This window comes from Portunus trituberculatus, chromosome 32, assembly GCF_017591435.1.
Source record: "Portunus trituberculatus isolate SZX2019 chromosome 32, ASM1759143v1, whole genome shotgun sequence".
Taxonomy (NCBI): domain Eukaryota; kingdom Metazoa; phylum Arthropoda; class Malacostraca; order Decapoda; family Portunidae; genus Portunus; species Portunus trituberculatus.
The window spans coordinates 4,671,972-4,689,761 of record NC_059286.1 but is presented as its reverse complement, the minus strand read 5'-3'; the positions used below and the strand labels follow the sequence as shown (position 1 = coordinate 4,689,761).

General features: G+C 39.6%; 1 protein-coding gene across 6 annotated transcripts in view; it reads left to right on the top strand.

The window, feature by feature from the left end:
* LOC123511891 (hemicentin-1-like) overlaps positions 1-17,790 on the top strand; it is an 867,319-nt gene that overhangs the window by 376,640 nt on the left and 472,889 nt on the right. The gene's annotated exons all lie outside the window — the stretch shown is intronic.

The window sequence follows — 17,790 nt, the reverse complement described above, 5'->3', positions numbered from 1 at the left end:
TTCCTTCCACCTCTCTTCTTGCTTCTTTTCCTCCTTTCCTTCATTCTCTCCTTCCTGCCCTACTTCCTTCCTTTACCATGCAGGCAGCCTTCCTCTTGCACCATCACTTGGCAACATCCTGTATTCCAGAAGCCCCTCCTCAATAAGAAGGTAAACTAGAGAGGAAAGAGAACAAGTAGATGAGAATTAGAAGAGGAGAAAGATAGGAGAGAGACAGGAGAGCTGGAGAAAAGCAGGAGGAGGAGGAGGAGGAGGAGGAGGAGGAGGAGGAGGAGGAGGAGGAGGAGGAGGAACCATGAATATCTCTGGAGACCACTTCCCACAACAAGTCAAGAACGTAATCTACTTGAGAGGAACGACCGATGACAAATTATTCCTCAGACACTGCTTTGTCTCACTATGAGGAAGGGGTTAAAGGAGAGAGAGAGAGAGAGAGAGAGAGAGAGAGAGAGAGAGAGAGAGAGAGAGAGAGAGAGAGAGAGAGAGATGTTGAGGGGGGGGTCAAGAGGAAAGAGAGGAAGGAGGATGAGCAGGGATAACGCCAGAGCCTGCATTGGAGTAGTTTCTCGGACAGTAAGAGAGTATTAGGCAAAGAAAACTATTTATACCTGGAGGCAAAGTTGAAGTGCTTACGATACTTACTGACGTGGATGGTGACGTTGATGTTTGTGATGGTATTAATGAGTTTGTCTTTTACCTTTGAATTTTGTTTTAGGTGTTTTATAATAAACTTTACCTGTGTTTTTGTTCTAAGGGAAATTTCATTCATTTTTTTCTCTTTGTTTGTTTGTGAAAGACGCAGTGTATGTAGAGTTTATTAAACACAACGCCAAAATATTAGATAAATAAAAAATAATTCATGTTAATATTGTTATAGATCGTAGGATGCTTTACCCTGAATTTTTGGCTGAAGGAGATGTATTTGGATATAAAAAGCAGTGTTTTAAGAATATAAGATCACATGATTAGAATAATATATTTTTAATGACTTTTTGTGCTATGTAAGGTATATGAAAGAGATCTATTCTGGATCATTGGTTTGAAGGTAACGTGAAAAAAAGTATGAAAATTCAGTGTTTTAAAGATGTGACCTGATAGAAAAAAATGATCATAATTATTATTAGTTTATTCCATGAATCATAAAGTATGAATGGTATTAACGTTATTATCCAGGGTCAGTCATAAGTGCATGATATTTTCGACTTACTTCAGTGCATAACATTCAAATTAATTTCGTGAGCTAAAGAATTTTCATAACATTAATTTGTTGAAGAAAAAAATATCAATACAATTAAAAGTAAAATTTCTCACATATAAAGGCTCACCACACATGTGCTGGAAAACTACATAAATATAGAGAATATAATAAAGGCAGTTTTGTCTTTGTAAAATGAAAAACACGTGGAATACACCGTCTCTCTCTCTCTCTCTCTCTCTCTCTCTCTCTCTCTCTCTCTCTCTCTCTCTCTCTCTCTCTCTCTCTCTCTCTCTCTCTCTCTCTCTCTCTCCCCTAAGAAGTAATGAATAAAATAAATAATAAATGAGTAAACATGTAAATACACAAATGAATTAATAAAAGAGCTAAATCACATGTTCTGGTCTAAAGGGCAGCGAACCTTAATGTTTAATATTTCATATAAAAAGTGTAAACAAGTCTGTCGCAAGGTTGCTGACGACCTCTTTATTGTGAAGTGACTGAGTGGCACGAGGCAGGAGAAACAGGTGAATTAGGCCTATCGCTGGCACTGCTTAAGGCCAGAAGCAGGAGGAAGAAGAGGAAAAGAAGAGGAAGGAGGAGGAAGAAGAAGAAGAAGAAGAAGAAGAAGAAGAGGAGGAGGAGGAGGAGGAGGAGGAGGAGGAGGAGGAGGAGGAGGAAGAAGAAGAGGAAGAGGAGGGAGGCGGAGGCTGAGGCTGAGGCTGGAGGCAGAGGAGGAGGAGGAGGAGGAGGAGGAGGAGGAGGAGGAGGAGGAGGAGGAGGAGGAGGAGGAGGAGGAGGAGAAGGAGGAGGAGAAGGAGAAAAGAAGAGGAAGAATAAAATGAAAAAGAAGAAGAGGAGGAGGAGGAGGAACATGAGAAAGAAGCAACAGAAAAATACTAAAAGCGAGAAATGTTAAGGGATGATAAATAAGAGAGAGAGCGAGAGAGAGAGAGAGAGAGAGAGAGAGAGAGAGAGAGAGAGAGAGAGAGAGAGAGGAAAGTGGATGATATTAAGTGGAAGAAAATGTTGTTCAGGTTGATATATAATGATAATGAAGACTATTCGTTTGGATTAAGAAGGAAAGCCACAGAGATCACTAAGGTGGGGAAAATATTTAGACACCAAAACAAGAGGAAAAAAAAGAGATTTTGAAAGTATAGAGCGATAAAGGTGGAAAAAATAACCTAAATTCGATTAAATATAATTGTTTTGAAAATATAACATGAATGATGAGAAAAATAATGAAAGATGGAATTTTAATGGGATAAACGACTAAAAGAAGAGAAAAATATGTCGAAACTCAATTAAATATGCGTAGTATTTGATCTTAATGGAAAAAATACTTTAAAATTTTCTCTACTGTATGAATATCAGTAAAAAAAATGTGTAGCGAATATTTTGTATTAGCGGAGAAATTAAGGTAAATTATGTCCAGCTAAGAAATAAGTATTGTCCATGAAGCTTTTAAGGAAGAAATAGTGCAGATTTAACTTCATTATCTCTCTCTCTCTCTCTCTCTCTCTCTCTCTCTCTCTCTCTCTCTCTCTCTCTCTCTCTCTCTCTCTCTCTCTCTCTCTCTCTCTCTCTCTCTCTCTCTCTCTCTCTCTCTCTCTCTCTGCAGGGAAGGTTTTTTTCACCCTCATCATAGCTCCCTTTCCAGCCTCTTCCCCGCCACTCTCTCCTGTAAATTCGTTAAAGCTCCTTTTTATACTCCACGACCTCTCACTCTTTCATTTCTCCCTCCTATTCCACCTACTCTTCACTCCTCTCACCCTTACTGTTGTTACCCCTTCTCTCTCCTCCACCTCTTGTTCCCTTTCATCTTGTTCCCCCTCTCTCCCTTGCAACACTTCTCAACATCTTACCCACTTTCTTTTTCTCGATATTTATTTTTTTTTCCGTCGTCTCAAGAACCTCCCCGCCTCCCGGAAACCCCTTCTCGCTATAAATCCACTAGTCCCCTTCAGGATTCCTCCCTTCACCTCTCCCAGAGCACCGTAAATCGCCTTCCCAGGTCTCCAGCCATAAATCAGGGTCCCATGAGACGCCTCCCGCAGCCCTGACGAAGGAAATCTGGGGTAGGTTGTCCTCCTTCATTTATGGATAAGGGAACACACAGACATTCATACACACAAAAGGTTTATCTGCTGAGGCTTTGTTGTGTAGAGTTTTTATTTCATTTTTTTTCATATATATTTCTTTTGACGTAACGAAGCACGATTTCTCCTCCTGAATCACAAAATATTTCAGTTTTCCTCTCGCGAGGCCGTAAGATATTTGTTGTTTCCTTTGGTGATAGCTATACAGTTCTCTTGAATTTGTGCCTTTTTTTAACCCTTTCTTTCACCTCAATATATTTTTTTCCCATCAGCCCCTTCAATTTTACCAAAACAAAACACATGATTCACTCAAAACGCAATTCTCTTATCCTTCCGCTCCCTTCCTCCTCTCCTCCCCTTCACTACTAAACCTACGTAACTTCCCGGAGTAAAACATCATCACGTAACAGTCCTAACGATCACCACAGGGACGCCGCAGTCTCGGGAAGTGTGTGTGTTAGTAGGTGACATTCGACTCATCCCTTCCTGTTTTTGACCCGCACCGCCTCGCTTCCCTGCCATCGCCCTCTGATAGGCCTACAGGAAGGCTTGAAAGAGGGGAGGAGGGCGCTAAGGGATGCTAAAAAGGTGAATGGACGTGTTTGCGTTTGATGATGAGAGGACGTAGAGTGAAAGGTCGAGTAGGTGGGCTAGAGAGGTGAGTAACTGTGCCTTTCTTCTCTCTCTCTCTCTCTCTCTCTCTCTCTCTCTCTCTCTCTCTCTCTCTCTCTCTCTCTCTCTCTCTCTCTCTCTCTCTCTCTCTCTCTCCCCCTCTGTGGCTTGGTTTCCTCTGCTCCTTTTCTCCAAGTCTTTCCTGGTAATCATAGTCGAGTGTGTGGTAGAACTTAATGTCGTGTTTCTGTTATATGGTAGTTCGTTTTGTTTATTTTATTATTTTGACCATCAACTACTATAGCAATGACCTTCACAGTGAAATATTGCTTTAAAACAAGAGTACATAGGAAAATAATCAATAGTTAATACAAAGCTCGTGACGTATTAACATGTAAGGTATACACGTGCAAGTGCATACAAACATACTACCCGCATATACACTCCTACATTCACGCACGCACTACACTCGTATCTTTATTTCCAAGTATCCAGTCCTGCCTTTCTTCCTCTCCTTAACCTCCTCACCCTTCACTTCTCCCTTGACCACCAGCCTCTTTCAGTGTCCCTCGCTTCCCTCGCCCTCGCATTTTAGAAGTCAGTGAACTCGGGGTTGCACTGGGAGGAGAAGGGCTGAGGACGGCCGAATGAGTCCACCTATTATCAAGACCTTGTTAGTGTACCCAGTGGAGGAGAGGGACGGAGAACAGGAGCAGGGGAAGAAGTGGAGAAAGAGAGGAGTGGACAGTGAATGGAACTCTAGGCCTTTTACTAACAAGATGACTGTGGGTTGAGTCGAGACCAGTGGCGAGTTCTTCCCTTTGGCGACTAGTAGGTGTGTCATATGATGGGTTGATGGCATAAGTCACTATAGGAGGACAGTGTGAAGGGATGAGAGAGAGAGAGAGAGAGAGAGAGAGAGAGAGAGAGAGAGAGAGAGAGAGAGAGAGAGAGAGAGAGAGAGAGAGAGCAAAAATAACACATTGACGTAGTGAGGAAGGACATTACAGCAAAATAAATACCATGAAATGTCTGATAATGAAGGGAATATATCAAAACATCACCTGCGTCAAGTTAATTTATCTTCACATTCCCTTTTTGTCACCTGCCCCGCCACATGTGTGTACGTGACGCAGTGGTGTGACGCAGGTGTTCAGTGTTTATATTTAAATCTCCTTGTGTGGCTCTGATTGATGTGGCTTTGACGTGCTTATTAATTACCCAGGTATTGAGTTACGTGTCCCCTTCTTTTTTTTATCTCCTTTATCCTTCTTGTCTCTCTTCTCCTCATTTTCACTTTCATTCTCCTTTTCTCTCATCATCTTCCTCCTTCTCATCTCTTTTTCTTGTAACTAGTTAGAAATATATACCAACCAACTTTGCAAGGATAAAAATGATTTGTTGCTGTTTCACTTTCTTTTGTATTCCTTTGCATTTATTTCTTCATCCTTTTCCTCCTTCTCATCTTCCTCCTCCACTTGTATTACTAAAGCATCAGCTCATAAAAGTCTATAATTTTCACTAAAAGACTTTCGACTTCTGCATAAGATTGTGAACAACATGGAACTTAAGCAATTGATATTTGAAGACTCATGATTGAACATCTAACTACAACAAATCTGACCCAGTAACTTAATCTAACTTAATCGAACCTGTATGTCATTTGTGTAAACGGAACTCATGATAAAGTACTTGGACGAAAACCCTTCATTTATTATCATTCTTCTTCAGTACTGGGACGTATATTTATCATGAGTTTTGTTTATGATTAGGCGATTTTATATACATTATGAAGGGTCTATGGAGGTCAGAAGATTAATGCACACAGTCTTCATTATTTTAATCCACTCATAAGTTTCTGAACCTGTATAAAATCGCCAAATATTAAACAGATTAAATACTAAAACACGTCACAGTACTGAAGGAGTTGAGTCCATAGAGAGAGGAAAAGTCATAACAAATCGTATTGAAATAGTAGAGAATATGATGAAGAAATCGACTATGAAATGATACATAATCGGACGCTATAAGTACTGAAAGGTTTAAGTCCACATATACAGGAAAAAAAAGCATAAAATAATCATACTAGTAATAGAACATACGATAAAAAAAAAAAAGCCTATGAAATAATACGTACTCGGACGCTTTAAGTAAAAAAAAGTGTTACATCCTCAAAACACACAAAAACACAGGAACTCAGAAACCATGAAAGCTCCAGGAAACGCGTAAGATTTATCGTCAAACTTAGCCACAATAGGATTTGTCGCGGCATCCCATTATCGCCTTTCCAACGGGATCCCAAAACGCCGCCATAAAAACAACGCGAGGCCATCTTAGATATTGCCCTCACGTCCATCCTGCACCTATGACTTCCTTCTCACCCCACAACCTTTTGCAATAACTTTAGCCTAAGCTCTTAATACTGTTCCTTAAGGCTTTCTCACTTCCAGAATGCTGCAGGCTCCATTGAATAGCGTCTAATATGGTCTAACCTAACCTAACCTAACCTAACCCAACTTAAACTCTTAATACTGTTCATCAAGTCTTTTTCGCACTAGGAATGCTGCAGGCTGTCCAGTGAAGAGTTTCTAATATGATCTAACCTAACCCAACCCAACCTAACCTAACCTAACCTTAACTTTTATTACTGTTCATCAAGGGTTTTTTTTCGCACCCTGAATGCTGTACTGTCCATCAAAGAGTGTGTGATGTGAGTGAGTGAAGGAAGGTATCTGTATTTATAACCTATGGTCCTATGGGAACATGATTGGAGTTTTAAGTATAAGATCTTTAGGAAGTGAACAAATGTCGGCTTTGTGTTGATAAATGTTACGTGTAAAACGAGTGAATTTTTTTTCGTGTGTGTGGATGTGTGTGTGTGTGTGTGTGTGTGTGTGTGTGTGTGTGTGTGTGTGTGTGTGTGTGTGTGTGTGTGTGTGTGAAATTTTCATTTTTATTGTTTGTTTGTTTGTTTGTTTGTTTGTTTGTTTTTGCACTACATATATTTTTTTTCAGTTTTTTTTTTCAATATATCTTTTAAGTACGTTTTGCAGTACTAACAATAATGGCAAAAAAATAAACGATGATGGAAACTAAATAATAATAAACAGCTATTCAGTTTTTTTTTTTTTAATATAATTCTACATTTGTGACAGTGAGATTTATGTTATTCATTTATTCATGCTTTTCAGTATGCATTTATGTATTTCTATATTGTGTTGTGCATTGGTGATGATATAGCTGAAAATAGTGATGATGGCAGTAATGCTTAACAGGTGCCTAGTAACACGTACAGGGTGTGGTAGCGATGCAAGACGCGTCACTGCTAGGCTTATTTATGAGCACCTTTCAACTGCCAGCTCCTGTGACGCTCGTTTCATTCTTACATTCCCTTTACGCCATCAGAACATCACCGGAGAATAACACGAATAGATTCTTCAACGATAAACTATTTTATATACTGAGGACATTGACTCTAATTAACTGGCTACTTTAATATTCTTAGTGTCATAATCTCACTAGTTTGTCTCAATTCACGTACAATAAAAAGGGCGGGAGGGTGAACACATCCCTTGATAGAAAGTAAATAACACGGCAAACCTCCACGAGCGCACGGCAGGAGCAGCAGATAACACTACAGGAAGGGAGACAGGCGAACAAAAGCTTCCTATCACCATTCCCTCACATGTTTGGCACCGAGTTTTATAGCGCCGGTCAGTGCCACGCCGATGCCAACAGTTTCATAAGCGCTACACACACACACACACACACACACACACACACACACACACACACACACACACACACACACACACACACACACACACACACACACACACACACCTCTGATTCCGGTTGACGTAATCTTTTCTCACATTTGTTCACATTCGTCCCTCTTTTCGATGTTTTATTACGGAAACTTGAGCTCTGGTTCTCTTTCACCTCATCACTCCACGATTATTCACCTCTTCTCCTCCTCATCAAATGTTTCTTCATTAGGTAAATGTTTTCAATGCACGTAGAAGCCATTGGGAGTTTTAAATGTACTATGAGAGTTTATACCGTACGTGCACTTTGATTCCCCTTTGATGCTCACTTTGGTTGAGAATCCTGCAGGCGTGTTGAAAGATGATGACAGACAAACAGACGCGCCACGTAGGTGAGGAGCTTATGTTACCTGAAGATGTCCTCAGGTGTTCATTTCCATTGTCCCGGGCCTTTGTCTGCAACTTGTTATTGACTCTCCATGCCAGCACCCAGACATCACCGGCCACTGATTACTAGTTGTTTTAAACACAACTGGCTGACGTAAACAACCCTCTGTTCAAGACTGAATATGTCTTTCCTAAAACACATTCAGTACCAAGGGAAACTATTCAATAATATCATGTGGAAGCGTAAAGTGAATAGCTTGAACCACTCAGAATACATAAAGAGAAGGAAAGGAATAAATGGAAATAACTCTGAATGAATATCAAATGAGTAAGACTAGAAGGGACATAAACTAGGTAAATAATAAACATGGAAAAATATGGATTGGTTGTTTGAAATAGTGATGAGATAAGTTTAAGATATCCCTATAGTGTGTCACATGAGATGGAGTGGAGGAACGGAATATTTATATGAATATTATCTTGCGAGGTATAAAGTATGAATGCCAAACGTCACCTTTAAACGAAGGAAGAATGCGTAGTAGCGTTAGATCTCAAGGAAATAATTAACACACACACCAAGGCGCCATCAACTTTAACACATGACCTTAGTTCCTTCTTCACCGCAGGGAGATTTACACAAGCAGGCAGGCAGGCAGGCAGGCAGGCAGACAGACAGGCAGGCAGCAGCAACAGCAGCACTCCAGACAGCCTCCCTGCCCACTCCGCCTCGGCTTTCCCCGGGCGTCCATTCATCATCCTTGTCCCACAGTTTCATTATTTCCACCAAGCATTTGTTCCGTCTTTTGTTGTTTTATGGTCTCTCTCTCTCTCTCTCTCTCTCTCTCTCTCTCTCTCTCTCTCTCTCTCTCTCTCTCTCTCTCTCTCTCTCTCTCTCTCTCTCTCTCTCTCTCTCTCTCTCTCTCTCTCTCTCTCTCTCTCTCTCTCTCTCTCTCTCTCTCTCTCTCTCAGCCTTTCGTAACACCAAAGCAGTTAATCACTTAGTTTGCATTCCTAATCTTTATGTTACATCTTGGCTTTCGTTCCATATTGTTCTATTATTTTTGGTTATCATTGTTATTCAGTGTTGTATTGTTCAAGGTATTTGCTTAATATTTCGGGGTATAATCGTCAGGGAGGAGTATTACTGCTATATAGGCAAGGGTGTTACTGTTTTATAGTTTTATTTTCTCTATCTGTGTGTGCTATTATGAAGTGACATTATCAAGAGTCGTATAGCAAATGCATGTGTTAGTAATCTTGTATTAGTTAATGCCTATCAAATCACACAAACTTTGTTCAACTGTTCAACTTTTTTTTCTATGCAACTATTTATGTAAATATAGGTTTTGGATTAGCGTTTGAAGGAGTAAATGAAAGATACACAGGCAATTTAAACATCAGGAAATGTAATGTTATTTTAGATTTCAATGATATTTAAACGTGTGCCTGTAATTAAGTGCATAAATAAGTAAATAGGTATGGAAGCAACGATTTTAGTAGTAAGTAAATCATGTATAGGTATCCTAAATACCAGTAAATGCAGCTCCTCTAAAATGTGAGTGAAATTTATAGCAATATAAATATATTGATTTATATTTTTATATATTAGCATGGGAATTACTATTTTTCAAAAGTAGATAAAACATAGAGGTGATTTATGTATCAGGAAATTGCAGGTGTTTTGAATTTTGAATGAAATATAAATAGGATCGTGTTGGGACCACTGATCTCGATAATATAGAGATCAGTGGACGTGACTGGCTAATTGCAGCTTAATCAGACAGGTGCGCTCTGTCAGGTGTGTCATATAGAGGCAAAACTATTATCATATTGACTCCACGTGGGAAACAATTGTTATTACTACATCACTAATCTGTACTTCACTAATTACCTATCTTGCATGATATATGTAATTGCTGTAATCTTGTTTAATATATGTAATTACATTGATTACTAGTTCTTTGTCACGTGTTGGTTTAGAAATCTTGGTTTGTGTGGAGATGAGAGCTTATCTAATTGTACTGCAACAGTTTTTTTTCCTCTTCGAGTTATGTAGAGAGATTGAATTCATAACTTGATGAGTGTTTCGTTGTTCGGGAGGGCTGTGTGGTTAGATTTATTCCTTTTAATATTTAGAAGTTTTTCATAAAGAGTTGTGTATTGAAATCTCTCTCTCTCTCTCTCTCTCTCTCTCTCTCTCTCTCTCTCTCTCTCTCTCTCTCTCTCTCTCTCTCTCTCTCTCTCTCTCTCTCTCTCTCTCTCTCTCTCTCTCTCTCTCTCTCTCTCTCACACACACACACACACACACACAACTCATCTGTCAATCTGCAATAATCATGTCTTATCTTACATCCATCACCACAACAAAGTGGAAAAAAACTCCAATGCTGTTTTAGTTTAGTGCGATGGTTGCTCAACACAATTTCCTCTGATTCATTTCCCGAATGCGTCACCGGAGTTAATTATTTTGACCAATTTGGCGACACCACAAAGTCCTGCCTTCGTGCATTATTTACTCTATTCACAGCTCTCACAAATGTTAATGTCCTGTATTTGCGAAAAGAAAATCTGGTTATGAATGTCAGTCACGATTATGAGGAAAAATTCTACGCTCTTTATCTATTTAGTTTTCGTTTTCTCATCATTCCCTAATCTCCTCTGGTTTGTGCAGTGTGTGGTAAGGTTGTCTTGATGGGGATTTTAAGAGACGATTTGTGTTGTAAAAACTAAACTTGAGCCATTTCATTATTTTTCCCCCGCACAGAGAAGAACGTCTCAGTAATATACGACAAAACTAAACGAATTTGACACTATCTGGCCCAAAATATACACAGGAGACGAAGGAAGCATTAAGGCTACGCGCCACGCAGTGGTATTCCAGCGCCTTTGCATGGGAAATGGGGATGGATACAAAATTCCCGCCTCAGCAAGAATAAAGCTCTCTCTCTCTCTCTCTCTCTCTCTCTCTCTCTCTCTCTCTCTCTCTCTCTCTCTCTCTCTCTCTCTCTCTCTCTCTCTCTCTCCACCACTGGACATTCGCAGACAACACTTGATTCACGTAATTAAAGCGACGACATAAATATTGCCTTTCAAGATTAAAATCGAAATTACATTCTAATCACTAAGGATCTCGGCGAGGCAAGCGTGAAGGGGGAAGATTAATGGTTATTACTTACTTTCTCCTCACAAAGCCTCGGCACTGGATTCCAAGCGCCCTTACCACTGTTCATGTCGTCCCCATCCACTCCCGGTTGTTTTCAAAAGGCAATGTTAGATCAAGGCTTCCCTGTGATAGTTAAGAAGCTCTCAAAGTTAGCCAATGAGGTCTTAAGGCCCTTCGAGGAGATTTAAGTCCTTATTGTACATAGGTTGTATGGTTTGTGTAATTAACCCCTTCAGTACCATGACATGTTTCCATATTTATTCTGCTTATTATATAGTGATTTTAAACAGCTTCAGAAACTTATGTGGGGATTAAAATAGTGAGTACTGGCTATTAATCTTCTGACTTTCATGCATCCTTCCAAATGTAAATAAAATCGTCTATTCATATCCAAAGTCATGGTAAAAATGCGTCCCAATACTGAAGGGGTTAATATGTGTGCTGTCCATTAAGGTTTATAGATCTGTAGTCTCGTTGGTTTTTCCTTATGTAATCCATCTATCTGTCATCTTGTTGTTCTTTACCATGTCACGAATTATGTATTGCTGTAGGAACTCGGTGCAAATACTAGACATGTATGTAATCTATATCAACTCTACTCGTCATGTTGCTTTCAAATTGATAACGATTGTTTGTTGTTGGGTGTTTCAGCAACCAATTGTGTGTAGGTATATTTTTGCACAGTCAATTTTACATCTAAATATTTCAGTTATGCTGCATATACATACAAAAATATTGCTACAGTGTGGGATGTACAGTGTGTGTGTGTGTGTGTGTGTGTGTGTGTGTGTGTGTGTGTGTGTGTGTGTGTGTGTGTGTGTGTTATACCATTTCATAGCTGAGTAGCAGAATTCATTTCATAATATCCTTTTCGTGGTATATTATGTGTTCTGAGGTGTGGGCGTGCGGCGAGGCTGTGGCACCAACTGTTGTGCAAGTATTGGTTTGTCCATGAGGAATTTACTCGGAATTGCTCACTGATCAGTCTCACCAGAGTAAAAATGAGTGATAGTAATAATAATCCCCCAATATTGCTCACTGTTAACTTTTTCCATCGTAAAGAAAATAATAATGATCATGAAATAATAATAATGAATAAAAAGATTCTCTCTCTCTCTCTCTCTCTCTCTCTCTCTCTCTCTCTCTCTCTCTCTCTCTCTCTCTCTCTCTCTCTTCTCTTCTCTTCTCTTCTCTTCTCTTCCCTTCCGTCCCTCCCTCCCTCCCTCCCTCTGCCACCAAATCGCCTTCATGTTTGTACTTGGCGCCTCATTTTTGCCTATATATATTTTTTTGGTCAAAGTTGGAAATCGGATTGGCCTGTTAATCGGATCAGTGCTTATTTGCCAGGTCAATATGATTATTAAAGAGCAGCAGGTGAATGGAGGTGAACCAATTTACACGGCAATTTGCGATTCACCTGAGCAATCTTCCTATCAAGTGCTGGACGGTTCACTGCATTTTGTTCATTGATTTTATTATTTTTTTTATCATCATTATTATTTTATGGTTGGGTCGATCATATTTTCAGCAAATTACATGATCTTTATAAATTGTTGTTCCAGTTTGTCTTTATTTTTTATGCTATTTTCATATTATTTTGTCGATTTTTGTGTTGGAATTTGCTTCCCATGGGATGTGGACTCCGTTATGCTGATAAGTGTTTGGAGGAAAGGATACGAATAATCTGATGTGCTTTCAGGTGTAGACAATCCACACTGTGTTGTGTATTAAATCCCAAACCTTTTTATACTCTGGATGAATCGATGTTAGAAAGGAGGAAAAAGGAGAAGGGAATGAATAGGTGAAGCGCATATGAAGATGGAAATAATGAATAATAAAAGAAAGGAAAATATGTTAGAAAGATAAGGATGAGCTGTTATGGATGTATACGTAATAACGAATAATTTTTCCTTATTAATTTCCCAGGACAAATAAAATCTGGGTTGTGGAGAAGAAAAGAAAAGGATACAACAACAATTTTCTTCAATCTAATCGTATTTTTTTAACTGGACTAGTAAATCATAGTTTATGAAAAATTAGGAAAAAAAAATATTCTTTTCCTTCTGACTTTTTCGCTGCATAGATAAGTGACGAATTGTGAAGAAGCAAGGAAAACGTTACACTAAAATACCTTTTCTTATTTTAATACCAACATCTCCCTTGTGTGAATGAAAGGCGATGGAAAAGTAAAAGAAAATACACTAATAACCTTTTCATTGTTCTCATACTAACTTCTCCCGTAATTAATGACATGAAAAGGAAAATAATACACTATGGCGGGAGTATAACTTGGAATATAAGTGCATGAGTGGCAGCCCGTCAGAAGAGTGATTGAGGGAAGCATAAGAAAACCGTGGGAGGGAGAAATGAGGCTGGTTTGTGACATCAATCACCAGCCTGAGCCGCCTTAAGACTTAGCCTGTAGAGAAGCAGAATAATTACCGTCCATACAAGGAACAGAAGCGGAAGAACAAGAGAGAGGAAGATAACGGCTGGAAGAATGACAAGAAACGAAGAAACGAGTGAAGCTAAAGGAGTAAGGACATTTTTGGGTTATTAAGATAGATAGGGAGTGAAATAAATGAGAAAAAAATAAAGACTGAAAGAAGAATTGGGGTAAGGAAAAGGAGATAAAGAGACAGGAGGTACAAGTGAGGCAATGTGAGAGATGAGAAAATGAATAGAGTCAATGAACACAAGAGCTAGAAGATGAGACAGAAAGAAAATTAGGGATGGATGAGTGGAAAAATAGACGGAAGTGGTGTTATGTAATACGGATAAGAGAAAAAAGGAATGACGGGAAGAAAAAAAAAAGAGAGACAACATAGGAAGGAAGCTCAGAAGTTACACAACAAAGAGACATGAACTGAAAAAAAAAGATGAAAAGGAGAGAGAGAGAGAGAGAGAGAGAGAGAGAGAGAGAGAGAGAGAGAGAGAGAGAGAGAGAAAGAGAAAGAGATAGAGTATGGTTTTTCTAGTATCTTTAGGTCTTAAGGTTACAATCCCTCTCACATCCTTGGCTATGAAGAGCTGCTCGCTTTGTTCCAGGGTTAATATCGTGCTCGTGGGAGGAAACTGACGGGAAGGGGGCGGGGGACACTAGAGAAGAGAATGGTGGGAGATGAGAATCTTTCGTGGCTGAGGGAACGCAGGGAACAAAAAGGCGAGAGTGCGTGGGTGGTGATTGGGTGTCTGGCCGTCTTTAACTTCTTCAGTACTGTATTTCTAATTTGAACCTTAAAAGAAATTGCTATGCTACCAATAGAATTCTAAAAAGCATCCCTGAAAACTCCAGTATCTTCGATTAGACTCTTTTAGAATTAGATCAAGTAAGACGGCGGAATATATGACTCCTTCAGTACAGGGGCGCTTTTTTACCATGAATTTTGGTACTCTTGGAGGTTTTTATTTACATTAGAAAAGGTCTATGGAGGTCAAAAGATTAATAGCTCAATTTTTCACTATTTTAATCCCCACATAAGTTTCCGAAGCTGTATAAAATCGCCAAATAGTAAGCAGAGTGAAAATGAAATCTCGTAATGGTATTTGAATGTATTTAATGTGACCTTTTAGATGATCTTTCATAGGTGTCTTTTACGAGGAGATTGGCTAACGGGTCATGTATTATTGAACTTTGATTTTCTCGTTCTCTCTCTCTCTCTCTCTCTCTCTCTCTCTCTCTCTCTCTCTCTCTCTCTCTCTCTCTCTCTCTCTCTCTCTCTCTCTCTCTCTCTCTCTCTCTCTCTCTCTCTCTCTCTCTCTCATGTCCTTATTTGAAATAGATTGTTATATTATACATCTCACTGTATTTTTTTTTTCAAATTAATATCTCTGTGTAGATAATTATCCTTCAGTATTTTCCTTTTATATATATTTTATTTTGTTTCACATTTTCTTGTTCCTTCTGTTCTCATCAAATAATATTCAGCTTTCATTTCCGGAATGCCTTTGAGTTTGTTATTTTCTATCTCTTTTCATATTATTCAACTTTTCACTTACTTATTCCTCAGTCCTTCTCCTTAATTTGTTTTTCTTCATATTTTACGTCTTGGCGTTTATCATTATTTTTCAGCCCTCAATAATATCTACTTCTTACCTTTTAAGCTTTCAATGTTTTTCCTTAATTATCGTGTGGTGGTTTCAATTTTATATTATTATCTTGTGGTTCGTTACTGCTTTATTGTCATGGATTTGTCGATACTAAAAGGGACGTTAAAAGAGAGTTTGTACTGAAATTTATTACGCAACTATTATTCTTGAAGTGTTGATATGAAATTTAAAAACTTTGTGTTATAAATTTTATGATAAATTTACACTGCAATGAATAATAGAAGAGTGAATAGTATGAGAGAGAGAGAGAGAGAGAGAGAGAGAGAGAGAGAGAGAGAGAGAGAGAGAGAGAGAGAGATTTAGTATACTTAATGTAGAGGAAAAGAAGAAATCAGTACAGGAAATTAATACGACGCAACATCATCTTGACCTTTTCTCCCAGTCTGTCTCGCTGCTCACTGCTGCCTCTTGGTCTGGCTGTCGCGGAAGGCGCCACTAAGCTCCCGAGTCCTCAAGGCGAGTCAGGCCAAGCAGCGTCTTGTTAGAATTGTTGAGCTCTTGTTGGCTTCAGAGTTTCCTTGAGCTGAAATTACCTACTGCGACAGACGTGTGTGTGTGTGTGTGTGTGTGTGTGTGTGTGTGTTGACTTACATGTATATGTTGATGTATTCTGAGTTTCTGCACAAATACAACATAAATATAGTACTTAAACATTGAAAAGACAAAATTAAAATAAAGATCGTATTTTTTAAAGGAATCTCAGAGAGCTATTCATATTTTTTCCTGTCTTAAAAAAAAAAAATGATATAATATTGACGCAACACATTGGATTTGTTTAGTTTTGTTTTTCTTTTTCTTCTTCAAGTGTCAATCAAACACAAATGGCGAGAGGTTGCGTGGGGAGAGAAGAGAGGAATGCGTGGGGATGGCAGAGGAGAGTGCATGGGGAGAGCAGAGGAGTATATGAGAAGAGCAGAGGCGTGCGTGGGAAGGGTTGAGGAGGTTATGTGAGTGTGTAAGACAAGAGAGAGTGAGTGGGTAGGACAAACGGAGTGCATGGGGAGCAGAAGGGGTGTGGCTATGTGGGGAGAGCAAAGGAGTGTGTGGGAAGGGTAAAGGAGTGTGTTAGGACAAAAGTGGGGGGAAAGGCAGACAGAAAAGGAGTGTGTTGCCTGGAGAAAGTGGGACGTTCACTATTTTTGCACCATCCGTCTGCCCGTGAGGAATATGTCTGGCTTACTGATTGACGGATTTCCATATTTTTTTTTTCCTGCGTTCACTGACTCCGGATTAAGTTCTTTTAGTCTGCGCGATATGTCAACGTAAGATCACATAAATCGAAGGATGTCTGTTAGTGTTCATCTTGACTCAGTGTTGACTTATTCCAGAGAGGATTATCATGACGTCTCCCGGAACTCATTACCTATTTAAAACAACAACAAAAAAGGCAGTTTATCTTTATTTTCCTCAAGCTGTAGTGGTTCATGGTTCCTTTTCCTCACACATAACATAAACAACACCTGAAAACCAGAATACGTTAATGACACTTAGATATCGAACTTCATTGAACCAGCTGTACCACGCTAGTCACTTCTATCCCCTCGTCTCCTTTACTCACATGACTGATAAAAGGAAGGGGCAGAACGCTAAGGCACAGGCGACTCAGAAATACGCATCTCGGGGCCATGTTATAAAACGTTAGTCACCATAAAGAGGCTTGGATGAGTCTTTTCAGGGGAGAAGAGAGGAGTTCCTGGAAGGTGAAGGGGATGGAGGCCTTAAGGGGGTCATCATTTTCAGGGAAGAGGGGCTGGCGAGGGGTAATTTTGAGGGGTAGGCAAGGGAGAGGGGATGACCTGTATCTTCGAGTCTTCTAAGGGAGGGAACAGTTCTAAAGGGAGATAATTTTGTATTGCTGGACCAAAGGGAGGCTTGACGCTATCACAGCGAAGGCGAAGGAGGAAGAGGAGGGAGGAGAAGAAGGAGGAGCAGGATGAAGAGGAGGAGAGTTAATTGTCTTGTCACTCTTATCTCTTTTACTTGTCCGTCTGCCTTTCATTTCCTTCGGTTTTCTTGAGTTTTCCTTCTCCCCTTCTCCCCTCTTTATTACTTCATCTTCTTCCTTCTCTTGAGCTGTCTGTCTCTTAGTCCTTGTCTGTTCTTCCGTAATCTCTCGTTCGTTGTTTTTAATCCTCGCGTCTTTCCCTTCCTCCTCTTTCGTCATAGTCCTCTTGTCGCATTTGTCTCAGTCCAAGTTCTTTGTCCCTCTTAACTTATCTCGTAGTCACCGCATCCTTCCCTTTATCTCTCTCTCTCTCTCTCTCTCTCTCTCTCTCTCTCTCTCTCTCTCTCTCTCTCTCTCTCTCTCTCTCTCTCTCTCTCTCTCTCTCTCTCTCTCTCTCTCTTCTCTCTCTACTTCGTCTTGTGTTTCTCCTCATTGTTTCCTTGTTATCTTCCCCAGTCGTTGCATTTCCTCCTTCCTCTCCCTTGCCTTCCTACTTAATGCACGGACAT